Source organism: Mesoplodon densirostris, chromosome 20 (assembly GCF_025265405.1).
Source record: "Mesoplodon densirostris isolate mMesDen1 chromosome 20, mMesDen1 primary haplotype, whole genome shotgun sequence".
Classification (NCBI taxonomy): domain Eukaryota; kingdom Metazoa; phylum Chordata; class Mammalia; order Artiodactyla; family Ziphiidae; genus Mesoplodon; species Mesoplodon densirostris.
This window is the reverse complement of record NC_082680.1, coordinates 26,870,291-26,890,063: the sequence shown is the minus strand read 5'-3', so window position 1 is coordinate 26,890,063 and position 19,773 is coordinate 26,870,291.

Genomic DNA, 19,773 nt, shown 5'->3' with positions numbered 1-19,773 from the left:
GGTGAGGGATCCAGAAATGTCTCCCTGTCCCTCTCTGCTGGGTACAGTTATTTTCCTCCGCGATTTCTCATCCTGTGTATCTATTTATCTAATGTCAAGCTAGCATGTCAGGACACCCTGTGACAAGTTGGGCTGACGATGTGACCGCATGGGGACCAACTAACCCTGGTCAGTGCTCACACGTCTTCTCTCTTGGGGACTGAAGCCAGGCTTCCTGCTGATCACTCCGATGGCTCTTCCAGAATGAAGCTTTGCCAGTTTCCATTGCCTGCTAGATGCAACCAGCGACTGCAACTTTCCTGAGTGGGTATCCTCCTATTGATCATGTGCTGAAAGTCGGAACATTTCTGGGAGTGGATGTGTGTGAGTGTGTGTGCAAGAGAGCCAGAGAAAGAGCATGCTTTCTTGTTGCAATGAAAGAGAATTTATGAGTAGGGGCAGACAGCTTTTGCTCCTGTTTGGCACTGTGCATAAAAACGAGGCCTGTGTCTCCGTTTTCTTAGGGACTCAGTTTCAAGGAGTTTTGTATGTGTGTGTGTGTGTGTGTGCACGTGCGTGCACCAGGGAAAAAGGATTTGGGCGCGTGGGGAGAGTAAGGGAATTCATGCAGGCAAACTCATAAGCAGGGCAGAGCCAGGAAAAATCAGGACTGGGGCACAGTCCTTTTCCCTTCAGAATATGGGGTGTCCATGGGATGAAAACCACTTCTGCAAAGAAGCCTTTGTTTCAATTTACACAGTGATGTCGAAGTCTGAATGGGCATCATACTGCTCTGTAAAACGAATGGAGCCCCTCTGGGCCATGGCCAAGGTGCCAGGCAGGTAGGGAAAAATTGGTGAGAGCCCTTGATTACAATTACCTGGGCTCTCTCTTGGCCTCTGGGACTCTGGCTGGGATCCCTCATTGCCATCAAATTCACAGTCATTTGCACCATCGTTTTCTGCTTGGATTAAAGCTCTCCCCCGCTTTTTTTTCCTCGCTGAATCAAACCACACTGTGAATCTAAGGTTTTAACCTCAACATTCTATATTTTCAGTTTCATTAAGTCCATATCCTAGGAAATGGTTTCCTGCCAACCTCTACAGTGAGACACTCTTGTCAGGCAAGAGCTGATCCTCAGTGCTCTCTGGACCAGCCCATAATTAATTTTAAGAACAAAAGGAGAATTATTAAGAGTTATCCATGTTTGATCATGTTGTTGGGAGGTGCAAAATATATGCTCACTTTCCAGGGTTACTGTGTCACGTGCTGTCAAGATTTTGCATGGAATTGGATGAGACACCTCCAGCCATGCAACCCCCTAACCCCCTACCCAGAATTTGTTACCAGCGAAATCTTGGATTGAGCAGCAGTGAATTCCTAGGAGACAGAGGTTTCATGGGTACCTTTTTACACGTTTCATTACCAGCAGAAAAGACAGAATTTTCCTCTCCCAAAGCAGACCGTTGTTTCCAGGCTTGATTCTCTGTTGTAATGAAAGCTAAGTATGTGTATGAATCTATGGGTGTGTGTGTGTGTGTGTGTGTGTGTGTGTGTCTATAATGGCTGATTGCAATGAGAAGGGTTAATTTGTGCTTGCATTTGGCTGGCGGGATTGATACTGCAAAACACATGGCCAGTGGCATTTAATGATCATCAATGAAACAAAGATAGTGAAGGGAATTAGCTTCCGTGCTTCATCTGCAGTTCCTATCATTAGTCGAACTTCAACTAAGTAGCATGCCGACGCCCTAGAGGACTTGGCTTCGTATTTCTCCCATAAAATGTCTCCCATAAAATGAAGTGGAAAAGATGTTGCACATCAAAGAAGACCACAGAGGGCTTTTGAGTGCCATAGAAAGCTTTCTAGATGGGGATTATAGGGGATGTGACAATACACAATACTACAGTCATTCCAGGCAGACTCCTTAACTAAAGTAAATGTTAAATCATATCAGAAACACTACTAACATTTCCAGTAAAGATGGCTCAAATCCCTCAAGCACAAAGATGACAAGACTTTAGGATAGGGGCCGCCTTGTGATGGGAAATAGCCAGTATCTGAGTATAGCGACTCAGGAGCACTTGGGAGAGACTTTAACTGACAATTGTTAAAAAAAGAAAAAAAAAAAAAGTCATCCAGGAAGTCTCCATCATTTCTCAGTGTTCTAACCCACTCATAAGAGTTCAACGTGATCTAACGTCTCCTCCTAAACTCCCTCTGAGACACTGACTCAAATAGATGTTTCATCAACTGTTTGGGGCAGTAACAGGTTAATTGACAGCTGAAAAAAATGCCCCAAACCAAATCATCACAGACGCACTTTTAATAGTCACACAAGTTGATGAGACAATGTATGGATGATAGTAAGGAACTCATCCTTTTATCTAGGAATAAAGGCAAAGATATTTTCATTTAGAAAAATAAATGTTGCAAGTAATTAAATCATGTACCTACATTGCAAAGCCATTATTTATACAATAAGAGAGTCCTGCTAACTCTGCCCTCTGTTATTCTCCAGCCCAAGATTCGGTTGGACTGGTTCACTCAGGACTTTATTAAGCAGCTGTGAACTTCTGCTGCTGCAATTCTGTTCCTGTTACACCTTCCTCTTACTTTCTAGATCTCCGAATCCTAACTACTCCTCCAACATCCAATTTCTAATCTGCTCCCTTGTTGATAAGGTCCATACTCAACAGTGGTATGCTTTATCGGTTTTGGTCTTTATCACTCATTTGACATATGTTACTAGCTAACTTGTTTTCTTTCTAAAGTTTTATTTTGAAATGATTTCAGATTTACAGTGTTGTAAAAATAGTACAGAGTCCTGTATATCCTCCATCCATTTTCCCTTTACGTTAACATCTTATATAATCATGGCATGTTTATCCAAACTAAGAAATCCACATTGGTTCAATACTACTATTAGCTAAACTGCAGAGTTTCTTTGGATTTCTCCAGCTTTTCAAATATGAAAATATGGCCTTTTTCTGTTCCAGGATCCAATCCAGGATCCCACGTTGCATTTAGTCATCATATCGCCTTGATTTCCACCAATCTGTTTCTTTTTTTTCTTTTTTTTTTGGTGTTTAACCTTGCCGCTTTTGAAGGGTACTGTACAAGTATTCTGTAGAATGTACCTCTGTTTGTGTTTGTCTTGGGTTTTCTCATGGTTAGATGGAGGTTATAAATTCAGGGGAAAAATATTAAAGAGATGAAGTGCCCTTAATTATCACATTATACCAGAGGGTACATGACATCATTGTGACTTATTAGTGGCGATGTTAGCCTCAAACATTTTATTACGCTATTGTCTGTCAGGTTTTTCTGTTATTTTTTATTTTTCTTTTCATATTCTATTCATTAGAAGCTAGTCACTAAGATCAGTCCACATTTCAGGGGAGGGGAATTAAGGTCCACCTCCTGTAGGGAGGAATACCAAAGACTTTCTGGGAACGTATTAAAAACCACAATGGCAATTAATAAGTTATGGGAGAGATGCTTTCAGGCTATTCATTTATCCTATTTCTCCTTCACATTTTGCTCACTAAATTTTAGCATCTATCAGTGGATTCTGCAAGAAGCAATTATTACTATGGTGGTCCAGTGGTGCTTTTCTATTTCCTTCATTCCTTCTATATTTATTATTTGGGATTCTTCTGTAAGGAATATTTGCCCATTTCCCCATTTATTCATTTACTTAATCATCTATTTATATCATCATTTCATGGACTTTTATATTATTATTTGTGTTATCATCCAATATTCTCTTTATTTATTTTGTTCCAGTGTTGGCCATGGAAGCTCATATGTCTTTTTGACAGGCCTCTATTTTGGGGAGGGGGCACTTCTTTAATTTCTGGCACTTCAAGATGCTCCAGAATCATTTTGTATTTCCTGGATCCTAGAATCAACTATTTCTCCAAGGAGCCCTGGTTTCTATTATCAATGAATGGCTTTTAGAAACAAAGATTTGGGCACCAGTTGTGCTTGTTGCTACTGGCCTGTCACTGCTTTTAGGCCCTCTCACTGCAGAGAACTAGGTAATATATATGTATGGATACTATATATTCATTCTGTATTTCAGTACCACCCCTCTCTTCTCTCCCTCTCTCTCAGATACTACAGCTCTTACTCAAGTCCACCTTTCATTTGCTTTTGTCACTTCTCTCTCTGGCAGTGAGACACTTGGCCCCCTATTCACAACCCACTGACTGACTTGTTCAACTCTAGTAGACATGTAAAGCAGTTTCAGAATTGCTAACCTGTACCCCTGAAAAACACACTTACCAACTACAGTACAATGTTGAGGTATAGGTTTTGGTTTTTTTTAAATTAAATTTAATTTATTTTTGGCTGCATTGGGTCTTTGTTGCTGTGCACGGGCTTTTTCTAGTTGCGGCGAGAGGGGCTACTCTTCGTTGCGGTGCACGGGCTTCTCATTGCGGTGGCTTCTCTTGTTGCAGAGCACAGACTCTAGGCGCATGGGCTTCAGTAGTTGTGGCACGTGGGCTCAGTAGTTGTGGCGCATGGGCTTAGTTGCTCCACGGCATGTGGGATCTTCCCGGACCAGGGTTCGAACCTGTGTCCCCTGCATTGGCAGACAGATTCTTAACCATTGCCCCACCAGGGAAGCCCTAGGTATAGGTTTTTTTTGTCTTTAGTATCCTATTTTCTAGTCACCACTGCTTACTCCATTAACTTAGGTCACCTCATTTTTTGCCCCATTCTCTCCAGTGAGGTTTTCTCCCATATTTGTAATACAGTTAGATTCATTTGTCCGAGTCTGCATTTTCTCTGGGATCCTCCAACATTTTCTGTTTGTTTGTTTTAATTTGCGTGTAATGAAGTTCACTCCTTGTGATGTATAGTTTTGTGGGTTTTGACAAAGGTACAGAGTCGTGTATACCCCACCACCGCACCGTACAGAATTGTTCTATCACCCTACGATTTCCTCTGTGTCTCCCGAGTCAATCACTCCCCCTCCTCAAATCCCTCAAACAAATACTTATCTCTTTTCCACTCTTATAGTTTTGCCTTCTTAAGAATGTCACATAAATGGACCAGGGTATATGTAGTCTTTTGTTTTGGTTTCCTATACTTAGCAAAAATGAATTTGTTTCATCAATGACTCATTCCTTTTTATTGCTGAATAATGTTCCATTGTATGGATGCACCATGGTTCACTTATGCACTCACCTGTTGAAGGACATCTTGGTTGTCTCTAATTTTCAGCAATTATGGACAAAGTGGCTATAAACATTTTGTGCAGTTTTTTGGTGAATGTAAATTTTCAATTCATTTAGGTAAAAACTAGAAGTGGGATTGCTGAGTCCCACAGACGCTGAGTCATACAGTAAGGGTATGTGTAATTTCATAAGAAACCAACAAACTGATCTCAAAAGTGGCTAAACCACTCTGCATTCCTACCAACACTGAATGAAGGAGAATTAACTTTTTATATTGTTTCCACCTGTAACACCAGAACGTGTGGGACATTATTTACTCATCACAATTACTTATTGAGTTCCTATGGATCAACCAGTATTCCAGTGTATTTTAATAAAGATTCACTCAATTGGAAGAGAAAAATAAATGTGTATACAAATAAATAATTTTGGAGGGTGATGAATACTATTAAGACAATTGTTCTGTGATTGAGATGAACCACTTTGAAGAATTACAGAATTAAAATTTCATTTGCCCCACTGACTAAGAACTTAAAAATTCACTGAGACCAATGGATATGTCATGGGTGTTCTGACATGATGCTTTGGAAATGTGCTGTTCAAAGAGAATTCAATAAACTAAATCTTTCACTGGATCTCTGGTTCTAAAATCTCTTCTTTGCATGCAAGTGAACAAGGATCTCTTGAAGTGGGCTTGAGCATCTGTTTTATGTCTGTCTGTTTTTAAAATGTAATTTGGAGAATAAAGAGTAGGGGGGCAGAGGAGGAGGGATATCAGAAGTAGAGGAAATTTCTCGACTGTCATCTAAGACAGACTCTGCATTGACTGAAAGGTGATTTAAATAATATTTGTATTATTAAGGAAAAATAATTCAATTGGGTTATGAGTATTCTTGTCTTTAGAAATGGACGATACAATGTTTTTTTAAAAGAAAACCATGAATTAGTTTAAAAGACATCCTTTGGAGAGATGTATAGTATCGTGCATGGAAGCAGGCAAGAACTTAATGTTTAGCTGTAGGGGGTTCAGAAATGGATTTTTATAAAATCAGATGTATTATTTAATAATTTTCCATTTGGATGGAGGTCAGGGTGTCAGAGCAGTTTTCCTGATACCATCAAACTTCTCTTATGTAGAAATGCATTATTTACCTAACCTAGGAAGAGACAGACTTCCTGAAACTAGACGTTTTAAAATGTTAATCATGGAACTTTGGCCAATAATATAACTTGAGAATGTCCAGAAATCTATGATGGTGCCCAACTAAGGTTCTAGATGCACTGAACACCGAGTGTGATAAATGTGTTTCTGGGAGGTTGGCCCCCCCTTAGAAAGGCTGAGCTTGACAGGGATAAATGAGCTTCACTGGTGATGAACATGAAGTTAAAACCAACCGAGTTCCAGTAACTGTAATATGGACGATTGCTATGGACGTCTGCTCTGCAGCCAGCCTGATTACTACTGTTCTACCCAGTTCCTCTAAGCTCAGGAAACTAACAATGGCCGGTTCTCAGTCAGGTAGGGAGCATGTAGTTGGCTTCCGGAGACTATTCGGTTTAGTAGCTTCTTGGCGAAGGGAATCATTTGTGCGGGAAGTTGTGTTGGGTGTCACTGGAAATCGATGTTTTGCCAGAATTATGAGCAGAAACGTTCAGAACCTGTTTTAGAAGGCTTAGAGTTATTTTTCTGTGAAGCAAAAAATTCAGAAATGTCTTGTGAATCTGGAAGAGTTTGTACAGTTCCCTATTACATTCTCTGTGGCATCGTAATTCCAGGAAGCTGAGCTCTGAAATCACTCACTGGCTAATGATCCCCAGAGCTGTGAAGAAGAGATGGACAGGCATAGGGTGGGCAGGACTCTTGGCCTTATTTAGCATTTATTTCCTTGCAGCGTCTCTTTAGCTCATCAGCAACTCATTTCAGATGGATAGGAGTGATTTTCAACTTGTTGCTGTTGTTTTAACCTCACTTTATCTTCATGCACATCCTTTCAATGAAATAACTACATTTCTTCTGTCAAGATATGAAAAGACATTAATGAATAAAACATGGATGAATTCTGTAGGGAAGATAAATACATACATATACACATATATATATGTATATGTGTATATCTCTTCTTGATCCAGTTTTGATTTTTTTCCTTGTCTCTGATGGACAGATTTCTGAAGTTAGAGCTTCTGTTCTTGTCCGTGGTCCCTGCCACCCTTAGATACTATTTCTCTCAAAGCCAAGAAAGACAGCACCAGGTTAAGGGAAGAAAAGGCGGGAAATGAAGTCTTGATTCTCATATATTAAAACAGACAACAACAATACTCTCGGGACTTACCGAGGGAATTGTAATGTAATGAATATTTAAAAATATTTTAATGAGGTAAACTAGAGTTAAGCTCATTTAAAGGAAAATAATCTGACAGTGATTAAAGAAAAGCCTAGATTTATTTAAATGTAGGTCAAAGTTTGCGTCCTGTGCAAATATGCTACTTTAATTTGTGAATGAATCACCTGCCTAGTGATGAGTAAATATCATTTCTGGTGCGAGAACAAGGGCTGGCCCCTCTGCTGTCTGCTGCGGTGACACCCGGCCCCAAAGCCGCTGGATACAATCCTGCAGGCACTCCCAGCCTACTGATCCGCTTTGCAGCAGCGCCACCTGTCGGTAACGCAGGGCAGGGGACGGACCAGTGCAAATCAACCTCAAGGCAGATTTCATTCCTTTCGGCCTGTATTGTTTCCTCACTGCGAGGGAACAGAAGGCAGAAGGACCTGGGTCTTTCATTTTCAGCCTGACGCTGCATGTTCCCCAGACTGAGCTGAGGGAGAATCTGTCATCGCGTGTCAGTTTAGTGCTGGCTCTGGGAATTAACTCTGTTACACATAAAAGGACAGGGAGGGGATTTGCGGACTCAGTGAAGGGAAATGCTGTCTGAGGATTCCAACCTTGCATTACTAACAAATAGGAACAAAGATTTTCATCCCTTGGAAACCCTAGCAGGAGCTTTCTCCTTTTTCCATCTGTCAGATGGCTGTGGGGCAGGAAGTTGGGAGCTCCTTAGAGGTAATGAGCTTTGAATATTCGATTAAGGAATTCCATTCCACAAGCAGACTTTCTGGCTTAGGGGTTTCAGAGGCCTTGGAGAGAGGCCTGCACTAACGTTCAAGATATAAAACCGTCCATCCTCTGCATCCTGGGCAGGGTGATGCCAGTTTGGTAAATGGTTGCTTTGGTGGATGCTTGGGAAGGCATTATGGCCACGTTGATGGTAGAAACGAGCTATTTTGCAGAAATTCAGAAAAACACTGAATACCAATATTTCTTTAACTCTTCATTCCAAATGTAATTGGAATCACTTGTAATTTCTGTTGTTGTTGTTCTTATGGGGAGAAGAGAAAGAGGGATTCCTAGAAATGAAAGAACACCCGTGTTCTACTTTTCTTAAGAACAGCTTTAATTATACCCTCTGCTACTGATTGATCACTTTCTCTTTTTTTCCCCTCCAAATTCAAAATGAGAGGTGAAGACAGATGGGTCATTTTGGTTTCAAGCAGGATACAGTCAGGGTTGAAGGTTAGGAGCAGAGACACCCTTTTTTTTTTTTTTTTTTTTGCAGTACGCGGGCCTCTCACTGCCGTGGCCTCTCCCGCTGCAGAGCACAGGCTCCGGACGCGCAGGCTCAGCGGCCATGGCTCACGGGCCCAGCCGCTCCGCGGCATGTGGGATCTTCCCGGACCGGGGCACGAACCCGTGTCCCCTGCATCAGCAGGCGGACTCCCAACCACTGCGCCACCAGGGAAGCCCACCATTTCTTTTTTATGTGCTTTCAAACCCTAAGTTGGAGCAGGTTTATTGTTGCCATATAACCATGACTCCCATGATCATTTTTTTATGTTGACTAAATAGCCTCAAGGATCCAGCCTCAGGCCCTCACTTGATTCCAGTTCTTCCTCCTTGAAATAATATATGAATCTAAGAATCTGAAGTGAGTGTACAGTCATGAAGGAAGCAAATTCCTTCCCAACAGTATATATATATAGTAAACACAAACAATGAAATGGGTGAAACCATAGCGACTATACCAGGGCATGAAAGAGTAAAAATTGTGAGTTAAAATCAGACTTGGCATTTAAACTCCATTGTTATTAACACAGAGTAAATCTTGTCCTATCTTGTCATTTCTCAGAACCAATTCTAGAACCATGTATGCTTCAACACTCAAGTCCTGAGCAAAATGATGTGAATCACGAGATGATTCCTTTTAATAGCATCTCACCAAACAGTCACTGTTCAATTAAAATACACCAGGTGAGCCTTGCTGGAATTAAGTGCCTTGATCATCATCACAAAAGTAAGGGACAGCAAAGGATGAATATATAATCTACAGTTAAGTTAAACAAACCAAGCAAAAGAAATGCACCCCTTACCCCAAATGAAACACAATAAGCATGAATATTTCACTGTGTATTCTAAGGGTTAAAACAAGTCAAAACAAAACTGGAGTGATTATTTGAATAATATGAAACAGAGCATTAATTTCCAAGGGATATTTTATGCCTAAAGACTTTATAATCTAGCAAAGAGATAAAGGTGTATGTATATTAAAATTAAATAAGAGAAGCATAAGCTCCAACATGGAACATTACATAAGGCAGTGATTAATTAATTAGTAAATCAGTTATATACCACCTTCTATGAGTTTATAAGAGGGAGTGATCTCTAATGGTCTGGAAAAGCAAAGAAGGATTCTTTGGGCTTTGAAAGATAAATTGAAATAACTATATGGTAATATTACTACCCTTTCTTAGTTCTTAAGTGTATCCTTCAGAGGTACCTTACTTTGATCTCTTATGCATTTTCTAGGGTAAGTGGTTTATGCTTCTTAATCCAAGAAAAGCCTAAAATATGTCATAAAATATAAGAAAAAGTTAAAAGGCAGCTTTGAACTCCAACCTCTTCAAAGAGTTGAGATAAATGAACAACCAGAGAAAACAACAACAACAAATCTTTGATGAGTTGGAATATAGAGAGAGAAACCATAAGACTTTGTTTTGAAAGCAGAGTGGACCATGAGCCATTTATCTAAACATCAGTACCTAGCAACATGTTTCATAAATGAAATATGTTTGACCTTGCATTTGTACTTCCATTCACTTTCTCAGTCATTTGCCAAATCTTTTTTTTTTAAATTAATTAATTAATTTATTTTTGGCTGCACTGGGTCTTCATTGCTGCGCACAGGCTTTCTCTAGGTGCGGTGAGCAGGGGCTACTCTTCGTTGTGGTGTGCGGGCTTATTGCGGTGGCTTCTCTTGTGGCAGAGCACGGGCTCTAGGTGTGCGAGCTTCAGTAGTTGTGGCACGCGGGCTCAGTAGTTGTGGCTCGTGGGCTCTAGAGCGCAGGCTCAGTAGTTGTGGCACACGGGCTTAGCTGCTCCGTGGCATGTGGGATCTTCCCGGACCAGGGCTCGAACCCGTGTCCCCTGCATTGGCAGGTGGATTCTTAACCACTGTGCCACCAGGGAAGTCCCCATTTGTCAAATCTTTATTAGCTCCTTCCTTTAAGAACAAAGCTTGCTCTCATGAAATAGGAAATAAACACTGGAAAAAGACATTGATACTTGGCTTTTAGAATCTCTCAAAACAATGAGGAGACAAGGGTTTTTAGAGCCAAGGTTAACACTGTGATGGAATAGTTACATACACAAAGGGTATAGAAATTAAGTCTGACCTTGGGATTAGAGAAACTACAACAGTACCACAAAGTCTTTGGGCCTTGAAGAGTAAGTAGAATTTTTACAGCAGAGAAAAAATATATAATTCTCTACCATTATAATTATATACTTATAAATAGAATAAATAAAGTGAAGGAAGAAGGAAGTGAATAGTTTTGAGTAAAATGTGAAACATTGGAGGGGCAAAAGTATAGAGAAGAAAATTGTCAAAGAGACTTGGGGGGCTTCCCTGGTGGTGCAGTGGTTGAGAGTCTGCCTGCCGATGCAGGAGACACGGGTTCGTGCCCCGGTCCAGGAAGATCCCACATGCAGCAGAGCGGCTGGGCCCGTGAGCCATGGCCACTGAGTCTGCGCATCTGGAGCCTGTGCTCCGCAACGGGAGAGGCCACAACAGTGAGAGGCCTGTGTACCGCAAAAAAAAAAAAAAAAAAAAAAAAAAAGAGACTTGGGTACCATGATAGGAAATTTGGACTTTACCCACATAGCAATGATCCTCAGGCCATGACATGATTCTAGGCACTGATATTTTAGATATTGGCTGTGTTTAAGAAGTAAGGCAGCAGAAGAGAGGGCTGAATTTTACAAGATATTTGAAGCAAAGTACAATTGAGAATAAATTACATTAGGTCTAATAAAAGCTATGAAAGCATGAGACTAAATGGGTACAATTACATGGGGATAAGAGTGGTAAAAATGGAGAGATTTTAAAAAAAGATACACAGGGAGAATCCTGGGCATTGTGAATGATTGGGTATGCAAAGGAAATAAAGACAAGAGGGTCACCTGTGATAACATTATTCACGTAGGTGATAATGTTGGTCTGGGTTAGCTAATTTCTGTGACAACTAACTCCACTAAACTGTGGCTGAACACAACAAGGATGTATTTTACACTCAGTGACATTCTAATGATATCTGACAGAGGACTGACCAGCTAGCTCTGTTCTGTGAGGTAACTCAGGGACCCAGGCTCCTTCCATTGTGAGCTCCACAACCCTGTAGGATCTTGAATTCCTACCCCAGAGCCTCTGCATATGGCCAACAGGTGAGGTAAGAGACAAAGACAGAAAGGATTATTTCACAAGGTTTAGGATCACGCCCTGAAGAGGGTGCCATCAGTTCCACTTCTATTCCATTAGACACATCTCAGTCACATGATCCACTGAAGCTCAAGGGAGCCCGGAAATGTAGTCTAGCAGTGTGATATGAAGGAATAGAACATGGATACTGGTGAACAATTGGCCAGTTTCTGTTAAAATGGTCAGTGGATGGTAATGCCATGAACCAAAAAAGAAAATGAAAAAACAAGTCTGATGGGAAGCAAAGAATGTGAGTTCGAAGTTGGACATCTTGAGTTAGTGTTGTATGTATAACTTCATGATGGTTGAAATATTCTGCAGAGAGTGTTCAGTTTGAGTTTGAATATCAGGGTGGAATTGCTGTTGTGCAAATCATGAGTATATAGGTGATGGTATAAACAAAGTTGTGATTGAGATAAAGAAGGGAAAACCCTAGATGAAGCATTAGGGACCACACATGATAAGGCATGGTCGAGGAGAGGAAACAAGCAAAGGAGATTGAAAAAACCAGTCAGGTATGTGGAGAGAAAATATGGAGAAAAGGCAGTCAAGGTAGCCAAAGCAGACTAGGGCAAAGAGGAAGAAGAGTTGAAAACCATCATGTACTGCAGGAGAGAGGCTGAGGAGAGGAAAGGTGGAGAAATGAGAATGAGTGAAGATAGAAATATTTGCTGAGAAGTGCAGGAGAGGTAAAAGGACAGGAAAACGGAAAGGATGGAATCAATTAGCAATGAATACAAGCATTGGCAAGGAGTATTTTCTTGTCAAATTGAATTATATAGTAGACTGTAAATTCTAGAAATGTGAAAAGAGCAATAGACGAATTTGGATTAAGATTTCTAATTTAGATGTGCTTGGCCTTGAAACCTTGGGCTAAACATTTAATCTCACTTAGGCTTCCCATGTGAAATGAAGCAATTAGACTCAATGTTTTTCAAGTTCCTTCTCTCTTCACAAATATGAGTCATATTGTTAGTGAAGGCAATAAGGCATTATTGTGAAGGTGAAGAAATGAACTCTGCTTAGTTTCATTCCTATGATGCAGCTTTGATCACATCATTAAAATTCTCTAAAGTTCATTTCCTTTCTGTAAAAGGATACTGATAGTTCTGTTCATAGCAGCACTATTTACAATAGCCAAGACATGGAAGCAACCTGAATGTCCATCAACAGATGGATGGATAAAGAAGATGTCATATACACACACACACATATACACACAATGGAATATTACTCAGCCATAAAAAAGAATGAAATAATGCCATTTGTAGCAACATGATGGACCTCGAGATTATCATACTAAGTGAAGTAAGTCAGACAAAGACAAATATGATATCACTTATATGTGGAATCTAAAAAATAGTACAAATTAACTTATTTACAAAACAGAAACAGACTCACAGACTTAGAAAACAAACTTATGGTTACCAAAGGGGCAAGAGGGGGAGGGATAAGTTAGGAGTATGGGATTAACAGATACATACCACCATATATAAAATAAACAACAAGGATTTATTGTATAGCACAGGGAACTATATTCAACATCTTGTAATAACCTATAATGGAAAAGAATTTTTTAAAGTGTATAACTGAATCACTTTGTTGTATACCTAAAATTAACACAATATTTTAAGTCAACTATGCTTCAGTAAAAATGAGAATGATAGAATTTACCTCCTTGTTTTAAGATTTTTAAGTTATTGATTATAAAACACAGAGCACAATGTCAGATATTTAGTAAATAATTCTAAGTGTGAGTGCTAGTAAGACAACAGAAGAACAGTTAGGCCATTGGGATGGATATGACAGAGAGTGAATTCAGAGAAGGTTTTTGATGTGAAATTTTGGAAAAAGAAGAATCACTTGTAGTATTTAGGAGTTGCTTGATTCTTACTGATTATACAAAAAAGAACATGTGTAGGCTTAAACAGATTAGAAAACAAGAATGGAAATTTGTGTATTCCCTCAACAAAAATTCATGAGAATTTATAATCTATCTGGACTCTGTTTTTGGTGCAGGGAGGAAAAGAGAAGTAGATAAATAGAAAAAAATCTATTTTCCATATTTATCTTGTATAAATGCCTAACTTGCATCTAGTTTGTTTCCTAGATGTCCTTAAAACAATGGAGAATGATCTTGTTCTCTAAATGATTGTGTGAGCATTTAAAGGCCAAAGACTTACTAAAATACAGAAAGGAAATGAAACGGGAAAAAAATTTTGTTCCTTTTTTCTGTAACCTTAAATGGGCACCCTGTAAAAGATCAGCAGGAAGCACTTGAAATATCCACTTTTAAGCAACCCTGGTAATTTTTCACACACAAAAAAGACACCCTTGTTTATTTGAGTAGGAGAACTGAAAAAAATATATGCGCCAGCAGCAAGATAAATCAACGTCCTCACTATAGTAGAATTAGTTGGCTACAGACAGTGTTTTATGGGCTGTTTCACTACCACTTTAATTAACTTCAAACAAGGAATACATTCTAGCTTTGCTCTTTTTTTCAAGTATGTGAAGCTGTAATCCATGTGCGATGATTATAACACTGAATTCCACCCTTCGGAAATCAACCTGACATTGCTCTGAATTGCGCATTGAGTATACAAGACAGACACTCAAGTTCTTTAAATGATAAAGGACAATGTGAAGAGAGCCTTGCCTTCCATGTCCTCATTGGCTGCTACCTTGTTCCTCTGAGCCAACAACATTAGCAAGTTCAATTAGCAGAGCTAACATTGGAGTCCGGGATGAGGGCTGAGCAGACTGAAGAGATGTAAGGAGGACTAGAAATACAGTACAATAACTATTATAGCTATATGCAGATTTCTAAAGTTATTAAAGCTTTTCAGAAGGACATTAAAAAAATTAGAGTTCAGTGGTGACAATCATTTTTTAAGGATTTTTTTCTTTAGTTCATTTTATTAAATGCATGATGTATTCCTTAATTTTCTTTGTGGTATACATATATTCCTATGCTATCTGTATAGTTACTATTTATTCAATTTAAGTGCTAGGGAACATGATAAGTGCTTTGCATATATTACTCTTGTAATCTTCACAATCACTCTAAAAGGTAGTTATTATGATCCCCACTAAACATGGATAAAATGAGGCTAAGAATTGGCAGAGCTGGAATTTGAACACAAACTTACATCCCAAGCCAACACATTTTATAATCACCAGGCTATAGAGCCTACCAGTGACTACACATTAGGAGATTTAAAGAAAAGGCCCAGGGACTTCCCTGGTGGTCAAGTGGTTAAGAATCCGCCTTCCAATGCAAAGGACACAGGTTCGATCCCTGGTCGGGGAACTAATATCCCACATGAGGCGGGACAACTAAGCCCGCACACAGCTAGTTGCTGTGTGAGCAACTCCACGCGCTCTGGAGCCCACACCACAACTAGAGAAGCCGGCATGCTGCAACAAAAAATCCTGTGTGCAGCAACTAAGACCCGACACAGCCAAATAAATACATAAATAATAAATAAACAAGTAAATAAATGTTTAAAAAAAAAAGGCCCCAAAAAGGATTACTCTTAAAGGGACTTAGACTCAGGATGTGCTGAATCATGTGTCAACAATTAGCTGAGCTTGTCTTTGGAAATTTCTGTAGGATCCATCTAGAACAGCTTCTTCTAAAGTTTCAAGGGAGTTAGAATAATGATTTTTTCATGCAGCAACTTGGCGGAAGAATTCTTATGCATGATGGATAAAAGATAGGAGGAAGAATAGGGGCCTGATTGTGAACTAGAAGAAATTCTTATTACTTCTCAGCTGTGGGATGGACCAGATGAGGGTGTGGAGTTCCTTTCTCCTTCATACCTTCTGAGTCTGTGGTCAGCTTGCGAAAAAGAGGAAGAGAGATGGTCCCGGTTAGGTTTGGCTGCAGCTGGAAACTCCCTCAGCTGGGAAAGCAAGATATTTCTCTCCCAGATACTTTCACCTGGAAAGCCAGCTTTTCCTGGCTCTGGAATACTGTGTCACTAGCATAATGCATGAGAAGCTCAGAAATGGTCACAGCCTGGCAACTCCCTGCTGTAAAATCAAAGTCCCTTCACCCCCATCCCCGCTGTTAAGAAAGCTGTTATTAATTCTCACTGTGACTCTTCTAAGGTGAAACACACATACATACAGCTCAGCGTTGTCTGTGGCTTCAGAAAAGGTCAGTCATCGTCCCACCTAGCAAAGATCACTCACAAATAGGAACGGTTTTGACTCTTTGCTTTTTTGAACGGTTGTTTGTGAGCATAAATTCATCACCATTCCTCATTCTCCATGGATACAAGAGACAAACAACTGTCACATGGCCAGGCTACTGTCTCTGGAGATGTCCTGCCCTCCTCCCTTTTGAGATCCAGCATCTTGGATTTGTGAGTGTGTTTGAGTGTGTATCTCTGGGTCTGTGTACGTTATCTGGAGAGAATTTGTGATACAGAGGAAGGAGAAATGGCAGTTTGTTCAACCCTGATCCTTTCTGACTTTTCACTGTCATTTCAGCGAGCCACGTCCTTTACTCTGGAGACAAAGAACTCCTCGAACTGGAGATTGAAGACCGAGTTAGAATTCCAGTTCCTGCACACAACGTATGCACTGGGTACTCACTTGACAAGTCTGAACCTTAGTTCCCTGGGCTATGAAATCAATGCTATAATGCTTGTCTTACAGGTCTGTTGTGAGGATGAAAATGAGATGATGTAAGGAAAATAGTGTTGTGATGGGAAGGGCACCACGCAGCTCCTTGTGGTATTAACAGCGCTGTTTTGGGTAGGTGTGATCAGTCCTGCTTTTCCCTTGCTATGGCCAGGTTACCTGGACAGGGATTAGATGCAGGTGATGGTCAAGGAAATGGAGGGGGGAGGAGAGAGTCAAGGCTGATCTGTTAACTGGAGCTAAAACAAGCCAGGGCTCAAAACTGTGCAAATATTTCCTTAGCTTTCCCATAACCTGAAGGCCAAGCCTTGATATTGGGCCCTTTTCCCTTTAGATCTCTAAAGCTAAAATGTTCTGCAACTTATTATAACTTCTAATGCTCTTTGGGTTTATTTTAAACAGAACTTATATAAATGTTAGGGATGGAATGAAGTGTAAGGGGAGATCAAAAAAAAGTTAAAAATTTCCTCTGACCTCATACTTCCTAGGGAAAACTCTGGGCCCTAAATCAACTTAAGACATCCTTAGGGGTAAGATAAAGATTATGATCATTGTTTTCCTTCCTTCTTTCCCTCCTTCCTTTTTTCCTTCCTTCCTTCATTTCTTCCTTCTTTCTTTTCTCTTTCTTTTTTTGTTTTAATTTTTATTGAGGTATAGTTGATTTACAATGTTGTGTTAGTTTCTGGGGTATAACAAAGTGATTCAGTTATACATATATATAAACAATAAGGCTAAGTTCATGGGAGCAAATTTTTAAAATTTTGGCATTGATGTAACTAAAGAGATTCTGATTGTGGACTACTCACTGAGAGTTTGGCATTACCGTTGGTAGGTAAATTTCCACATTGACATTGTACTTGGACAAGCCAAGGGTTAGTAAGAGATTGAGTTATAAAACAGGTAAAGATCTTTGATTTACAAGTAGCTTATTTTTTTGTGGATTGCAGATGTTTCACTGAAAGGGAGTCAAAATACGCTCCCTTAAAATAAGACTGGAATTGATGTCAGAAAGTGAGTCAGACTTATTAACCCAAAGAGGAACACAGATTGTGTACAACTCCAGTGTACCAAGTACAAATCAAGAGAGGCTCATCACACATTTTTGCAGTTTTAGAATTTATATTGTTTCTCCTTCAGTACTGAGAAGAGTCCCTTGCAAAAAGCACTTCCCCATTTGTCCTTAACTAGCAGGGAAAGAGTCTTCTTCAGGCACTGAAACCATAGAGAACATCTGGTTGATTAACAGATGTTAATGCCAGAATAGCTTTGGTTTGATCAACGATGTAATCAATCATGAAAGTTATAATTTTCACAAGGTTTAGACTGTTCCATTAAATAAAGATGGAACATGTCTGGTGTTCCAGATTTTTAGAAAAAATCTATTTCTCTAAAACCAGTATTTGCGCAACATCTGCATACATATAATTTTAGATGTGATTTTTACATGTCCATATGGCAACTACCTTATGTAAAAGTGATACAAGTCGGGGAAAAGGTGAAGATTTATTTTTCTCTTGTGGGGGGGAGGATCTAAATTTAGTTTGATTTTATGAATTAGACAACAGAGAAAATATAGACTAAAAAAAAGAACTGAGATCCAATTAATTTATTTACGAGGGAATTGTTTAATGGATAATTATGTTTTATATGCTCATATTATGGTATCTGAATGTGGGTTTTAGTTTTATCTTCTGCTCCTAGACAAAGGAAAAAACAACACAACAAAATGAAAAATTAAAGTTAAATCAAAGTAAAATGACAGTAAAGCATTTAATGCCCATTCTTCTACACAATAGGACATTTTGAAGTCAAGGCATAAACCAAGAAAGAGACGTAATCTAAAGCAAAGGAAGAATGCAACCCATCAGGAATACAACAAAGGAGAGGGATTGGAGGTGGAAGAACAAAGAAAAATGATTCAAATAATCCATGGAAAAGTTTTCCAAAATGAATTTGAAAATAAATTACTTGCCTACAGGTGGTTGCTAAAACAGCAGAAAATGAGACTAAAGCCCAGGGGCATGGTTTTCAGAAAATTTCTCAGAAGGGCCTCCAGTATCTAAAAGAGCTGATGGTTGCCACCATCATCAAAAATCTGAGGCCTCCCATCGAAGGGCTGCATCCACAGATGAGGTCATAACAGGGATAACTCTGTTGCATGGATGCACAGAGCTCATATTTCAATTAGCTGAAAAGCACAAATATATGTAGCGAACAAAAGTTTTGAAACCAAATAATTAGTAACTAGTTCCTGTTGTTATACTGACCTCAGATGTGTCTCTTAATCTCAACTATTTTTATGTGTAGACACAAATCAGAAATATAAACTAGAACCTCTAATTATACATAAAGACCAAATGGATTGAGAGTTTCTTACATCTTAAGGGTTTTACATGCATTAAATTCATTTAGGTGACGCAATAGCATAAGGAAAGATACAACTATTTTCTTTCTTTGGGGATGAGAAACAGGCCCAGAGGTATTAAAACTTGCCCCACATTACACGGCTATGAAATGGTAAAATTAGGATTCAAACTCAGACATTTGTAACCATGATGCTATACTGATGGGTTGTGTTTTGTGTGAAACTGTGACTCAAAAAGGAATTTAAAATATTTTATACATTATTTTTTTATCTTATAGTTTGGCTGAGAGCAAAGCAGGGGATGGCCAAATTTGATCTCCGATGGTATAAAAGACAGTATTTCACCCAAATAAGCAGTTCACTTCTCCCCACCCCTTGGGTTCAAGCACATTAAACATGTGTTGACATAAAACTATCTATTTTTCTTATGTTACTTGGGAAAAAAGGCCTTTTGAGAATAAATTTTAAGCCCAACTTCTCAAACATTTTGATTAAGAAAAGTTTTCTACTGTCAACCAAGGGTTGTGTTCTTTATAACTATTCTGATAAAAAGATACTTAATAGCCTATACCAGTAAAGAGAAACTTTTAAATCTATGAAATATAACACCATGGAAAGAGTTATATACTATTCTTTTGTAAATTCAAAATTAGGAAATATTTTCCTTCTTAGAAGCACTGATACTTAAAAATAACCAAATAAATAAGCTTCTTGGTTTACTGATACCAAATTTAGTTCACCTTAAGAAAAAAGGGGAATGGAAAACAATAACAAATTTT